Source organism: Strigops habroptila, chromosome 5 (assembly GCF_004027225.2).
Source record: "Strigops habroptila isolate Jane chromosome 5, bStrHab1.2.pri, whole genome shotgun sequence".
Lineage (NCBI taxonomy): Eukaryota > Metazoa > Chordata > Aves > Psittaciformes > Psittacidae > Strigops > Strigops habroptila.
This window is the reverse complement of record NC_044281.2, coordinates 44,589,413-44,596,545: the sequence shown is the minus strand read 5'-3', so window position 1 is coordinate 44,596,545 and position 7,133 is coordinate 44,589,413.

Genomic DNA, 7,133 nt, shown 5'->3' with positions numbered 1-7,133 from the left:
TACATCAAATAGTAGAAAATGAGTGTACATAATCACCACTCTCTGCCCATCACATAACTTAATTGTAAAGTGGTAGAATCTTTACCATACCACAGCTATAAATAAAACATTACTGAAAATATTAAATATATATGTTCCAATTTTCTGTGCATGTGCTCGTGTTACATATACATCAATAGACAAAAAAGGAGAAACAGAAAGATGATGAAGCATTTTACAGTTTTGGAGTTTCCTATGCTAATTTGACCTGATTTGAAATCTAATGAGTTAATAGCTATAACAGTGGAGAACAACATAGGGAATCATTAACCCTCTTATTTATTTTTATAAGCAGGTCTACTTGGGTCTTTCTCGGAAATACCTGAATAAAAGATGTGTGCACTGGGTAGGTCCCAGTTTGCCTTCTGAATCTTCACAGAGGGATCTTACTTTATAAAACCTCCTTACTTCTTAACACAGCTACAGATATTCAACAAAACTTGTAATTAAGGGAATAGTAGATCTACTTTAAGATCAGAAAACATTATTTTTAACATCAGGGTGAGAGCAAATCCAAAGATCTTTGAAGTAAAGGCTCATGGCCACAGAGCCAGTGGGTGAAGAATACAGCTGAGGGTCAGAAGTCTCAGATGTGCCAGTAACGATCTAGTTACAAAGGTCTTCTATAAGCCAGCTCACAGAGAGGACATATTGAAAAGCACCTTTTTTATATAAAGTAGTTGTCTTTATGTATTGATAGGATACATGAGGTGGGTGTCAAGTCCTATGCTACTGCAATAGGTTCACTCTACAAGGACCCCAGTAGAGGTTTCCTCCTTTAAAGGTAATGGAACTTCACAGGTTTAGCTTGGCCCGTGCTTGTGTCTAGTTTTTCTGAAGTAAATTTTACATTAGATATAAAAAAAAAAACAAAAAAACTACAAAACCCCAAACAAACAAAAAAAAAAAAAAAACCACCCAAAACCAAAACCAACCAAAAAATACAAAAACCTACCTAAAAGGTCTGAATCACGTGTCAGTAGTCAACCATATCAATAAAATTTGACATAAATGTCTTGGAACTCACGGAAATTAATGCTATAAACAGTCTTAATAAGAAGAGCTATAAAGTTCATGTAATATGAATGTTGCATGTATTTATCAAAATAAAGTGATTCTTTAATTCTTGAAGTACTATTACACTTTTAAAAATATGTAGCATATTACTAACATTTTACACCTATATGCTACTTAAACACGAAGTTAATTATACGATTGGAGAGTAGTACTGTAAGTAGTTGAGTAGTTCAAGACTTTGACTCTTTCTATTCAATGATACCAGCAATTTGGATTTTTGGAAGTGTTCATATTACATTAAAGGATGTTTAGGCCAAGTTTTTAAGCACTGTATTTATTACACGATTTTTTTTTAAGGAGTTATATTTTTGTGATTCTTTAAGCTTTTTACAACTCCCTCATCTCATTTGCACTGCTGGAGATCTTTAAACCCACTCTCTTCATAGTTAAAAACAACATAACAAGATTAGGCTGAGAGCCAACAAAATCAACCGTGTGCCAACCAGTCTCCTGAATTCTAATTAGAACATCATTTGTATTAATCTCCATTTTCTAACTTAAGGACAATACTATTATTTCTATGATTATATCAATGAAGTAATTATCTATTCCAGGTATATATTACAAGATAGAAACAATAAAATGCAATACTAATACAACAACTTGTAGGAAGTTAATAATAGGCAATTATTCCAGAAAACTACATATTAATCTAAAAATGTTTAATAGAAATGCAATAAGAAGATAACCATTCATAGTCAAAAAGAATCTGATAAACAACAGTACATACAAGAATATTTCTGTCCTAATCTAGTGAAAAATCTCTCTAGCTGGGCAATGAATTGCTATGTTTTCACCTTTTCTGAGTAGCTTAACCACCTGTAGCACAACTAACTCTAAAGAGAAGGCAGCTTTTTTAGCCAGCCTTGAAAAGTATTTTATTTTCAGCCTCTGACTTAACAATAACAAGCATTGCTCTTTTTTTTTTTATTATTCAACTTTTAGTATGAATCAGGTTACTTAGTTTACATTTTGTCTTATTTTAAATAAGACATTAAACATCTTTCACTAATTAAATTTAAAACATTTTCATTAAAACCACACATACATAGATTAGAAACACAGTCTAGAAATGGAAAGCTTGTTAGGTATGTGTTGTATCTAAATCCTCTAAAACCCAAAAATCTATTTAGCCACCAACTAAACACATTTAATGCTTAAAAACACTTTCCTTTCATTAGATCAAGTACACAATCTCTGTTCCAAGGCTGGTAATGCTGCTCTCTCTTGTCACTTTGCATGTTATTCTATGAAGTACTCTTTTTCTAACGTTTCAGGATCAGTCTAGGTGTCAAGACACCTGCTCTAACCTCTGTCTCCCCTTTACTGGGAAGGTCTCCAGAGGCCCCTGCAACCTCAACCATTCCGCACAATTCAGATTCCCTCATACCTGACATGCACCTCTCCAAATTCCTCCTATGTTTTCACTATTGTACTTTTTGGGTTAGTCTTATAAGCTGTTTTAAGACTGCTTACCCAATGTTTGTGATGAATTTGCCAGACTGGAACAGACCAGTCTGGCATTTGGTCGAACTTGAGGGTATTTCGTATTACCATGTGAACCGTAACACTGAGACATTAAGTAAAGTATTTCTAGTAAAAGGTAAATTTTGCAGAAGGATATTATTTGGTGAGTGATCTCTTCAAAATTCAACAAAGGCCCATGGAATATCAGCCAGAACACTATTCATATAAAAGAATAAATGTTAAAACCAAAACCAAGCAGAGATTTTAATGCAAAAATGCAATACCTTTATAGACTGACAAGAAAATTCTGTGACTTTAATCACTGATACTATTATCACTCTCTTGTATTGAAGAAAGCTTGAAAAGCATGCATTGAAATTAATATTAAAAATACACTTACGGCAATGATTTACCTAACTACAACCAGTGAAATTAAAATAACATACTTTAAACAGAAAATTACCTAAATATGTGTATTATCAATGGGTATGTATACTCACTGAAGCCTATGGCACTCTGTGCGCAAAATAAACCTAACGCAAACCTAACGAAAACTAGGGATGTATGGGATTCATAATGTATTCATAATACATTTACCACAGTAGAATCATATTAACATGAATCTTGAAGTGTGAAAACACTTATGGTACATGTTTTAGCAGTTGTTTTTCAATGAAAATGCTATTTTTGCATCTATATAAAGGCAGACAAAAAAAAAAAAAAAACCCACAAAAAACCACTCAACAAATTATAAAAATCCTTTTAGGTCCACCATCTTAGAACAAATCAGCTAAACTGCTAGAAAGACAGGTCAAAACTTTCAAGAAATTACTAATTGTGCCTGAACTTACGAGCGTACAGTTTGAATCATATTTCGCAGTGATCAATATGGTCTGGGGAAAAAAAAAAAAGTTGTTTATAGCACATCTCAAGCTCAGCACCAAAATTATTTATCACCTATGACAATTTAAGTACGTATATTCTTTGCAGAAAGAGCAGTTAAAGTATTTTCAAAAGACACTTCCTATAAGGGCAGTCACGGAAGTATCTTTGAGTATTATATGAGCTCATTTCTCTACCATATAACTTCTTTTATAACATAAACTCATTTATATAACAATAATAATTGCACTATGCAAGTGTTTATAAAAAACATAAGAATACCTGAAAAACTAAAAAACAAAAATTGGTTTCAAAAACTCAGTGCCTTATCTGCTAATAAAACTACTACATATTTAATGATTTTCATCTAAGGTATTGCAAATACTCCTCAGTCATTTTCAAAGTAACATCACTTCATAGAATAAGCATAGAATATCAGCTCTATCCAGAAGGAGGAGGAACAGAAGTAATAAGAACAAAAGAATGACACATTTTTACCTAAAAAAACCTCCCAAAACCCCCCAAAAATAAACAAAAACCCCAAAACAAACAAACAAAACCCAACAAAAACCAAACCCATACACACTAAGAAAAACCCACCAAACCCGAACCAAAAAACCTCCCCAACAAATAGAAATTTGTAGTTAGCAATGTAAGACTGTAATATGGTTCCTTTATTCTAATACTACAAAAGACATGATTATCAAGTATCATTACAGTATCACCTCTCTATGTTTAATGATTGGTAGAGGTTCTACTACTTCATATTCAACAGTATAGTGCTATATTTAAAAAGTGACTTTGTTGCTTTGGAAATGAGTACCGCAAGACAAGGGGTGTGCTGTAATAAACAGGCAGAAAAGCAGCATTGCAATCCTTCCCTCTTAGCACTGGTCCTCATACGCTTCAGTGACAAATAAGACGTCACAAGAATACAGAGCAGCTGCTTGCAGTACTACCAGCAAATCAAAGCAACTTCCAGTGGGCCTCATGGCAATTTTGTCAGTTCTTGCTAAAGGCCTGTCTCTTACATCTATACACAGTGTGAGAGGTCAAGAAGCTCAACCACCTCTGATACCACCTCTGATACCCCCAAATCTCTCAAAGACCAGTTTGGGAATCAATCTAGTAGGAAATTCATGGTTTCTTTATCTTGCTCCTACTTTCTGCAGAAGATTTTATTTCCTCAGGAATTTTTCATGGGAGTTAGGAGAGCAGAGGTAGCGGAAATACACAATCAGGAAGGGAAGAAGATTAGAGAAAAGATACGTTAGGAAAATGAAAAGTGCAAGTTGAAGGCTTAATAAGACCAAGAGGAGACGCCACAAAGAAAGAGGAGGATGCCATAGTAGGCAAACCAATTCTGTTCTACAGATTGTTGGGGAGAACCTCATAGACTCTCTCAGCCAAGCAGTAAATATATATGGGAACTTATTGCTTAAGGCTTAATCAAGCTCAGCTGTAAAAAAACCTTTTTCAATTATTTTGAAAGCCTTTCAGAATCTATAATGCTTTAGTTGGTGTTTTACAAGACACCAGGCTCAATTTCATTTAAGAAGTTAATTTCTATTTTTGAATACTCTTAAAGACAACCATACGGCTGGAACTTCCACTAGATTCTCCCCAAAAGTATATTGTCTCTGCAGCAAATTTTAACACTGAGTAGAGCAATCTCACATTTTAATGCATTCAGAACTAGGTAAAGTTCTTTCCACAAGAAAATATGATTGATTGTTACAATGACAGTAATTGCATTTTAGTAAAAGTAACCATTATGGTAATTTTCCTCTAGAAAGAGACATTTAACTAACTTAAGTAACTTGTTACTTTTCAACACATTAACTTTGGCAAATTTAACATTACACACGTACAGAGTTCACAGACACAACAACATGCATCACTTAGGGAGTATGCACACTTTTTTCATTCTATATATCAAGTAGTGTTTCAAAATAGTATATGTTAAAAAAATGTTCATACATAACACAGCATTAATTAAACTGTTAAGAGCAGCTACAGTACATCTATTTCTAAGTCTCCTGTTTAAAAATTCTGACTTCAAAGTAGCAAACTTCAGATCATTATGAGATATTAATTCCTAGGCATCTACAAAGATAAAATGCCAACTCTGAGAAAACCATAATAGAAGATCCTGGTAAAGCAAGCAGATCAACAGTAACTCATGACACACCACTCAGAGGTAGGCGGGTGCATGACAGACACAGGAAAGCATTCACAGTGCAAAAAACCTACAGAACCCTACAGCTACAGATCGCAACACAGGAGAGAAAGCAGTTTCTGTGATAGACTGCCTGTTACATCAAAGTAGTATCTAAGTTACTAAAAACCAATATTAGCATTTAATTCCATGTACTGCTGCCAAGCACCACTTGAATACTAGTTAAAAACTAACCACTAAGAAATCTTTACCATTGCAAGTACAAAAGAATTGCGTTATTTTTTCCAACCTGCTATTTATAAACATTCAATGCAACTTAGGTTGTAGTAATTTCTTATTACAACTGTAGGTTCTGATAATTAAGAACTACATCACAAAATAGCCTAAGCATCCAGGTTTTGTTTCGTACTACTTCACATGAGTTAAAATAAAAAAAGTCCACCTTGACTTTAAAGTTGTTTAAGATAATGATCATTCCTTATGCTTTAAAGGGATTCTAAACTGCAGCTGGTTGAATTTCCACAGTACTGAACATTTTTACACTAGAAACAAATTGAAATTAGTCCGAATTGAAATTCTGGGTTTAAGAAATTTCCTTTAATGGAAATATTAAAAAATTAATTTCAACAAATCAGATATAAAATTCTCACTTGAACTTTCCTAGCTTATCTGAAGAAGCAGTTTTTGTATCTCTGGCTTCTTCTACCTCCTATACCCTCTTTGAATTGCGTATAACGTTTATGGTGCAGAAGGGTGTGTTTGCAACTTCAGTCTTCATATATGACGTTGCAAGGAGAAGTAAATCTTTACTCTTTCTGATAATTTTGACTCAGCCCAGTACCCTGTTGGAAACCTAATCTGCTCCTCTAGTTTTTCACACCTTGTAAATGAAATACCATTAGATAACTCAATGTAAGAAGGCTTTTTTTTTCCTTCCCCTAGTCAAAGGAGTACTATTATAGAGGAGACCAGGCTTCCAGGCTCACAGTATCTTGGCTGGCAGGTCCAGACTAACCGGTTCTGTCCCCCATATCTCCAGCAGTGGCACACGCTCCTCCCTTCTGAAAATTGATGACCTCTCAGGTATGTTAATTCAACTATTTCAACATGAAATACTCTATTCTGTATTTTAAGAGGATTTTTTTAAATTGATTTAGATCAAGGAGCTTCAGTTAAACTATGATTTAAATATTTATCTGGAACAGTCAGTGGTTTTTTAATCTCTTATTTAAATATCCCTGTTAGACTTCAAAATAAAATAACATAGATGCTATAAGAGACTAGAGAAAATTACAGAGAAGAGGTCTAAGAAATAAAAAGTTAGAATATTAATCTGTATTATCTCAAAGTCTGCTGAACTGCTTTTTCAGCAGCACCCTTCTGGATATTTTTAGATTTTTTTTTTTTTTTTTTTAAGGAATTAAACCTGTAAAATGGTCTGTTATTTTGGGGGGCTTTTGTAACTGAAAGCAACTATTAGGTTGTAAAC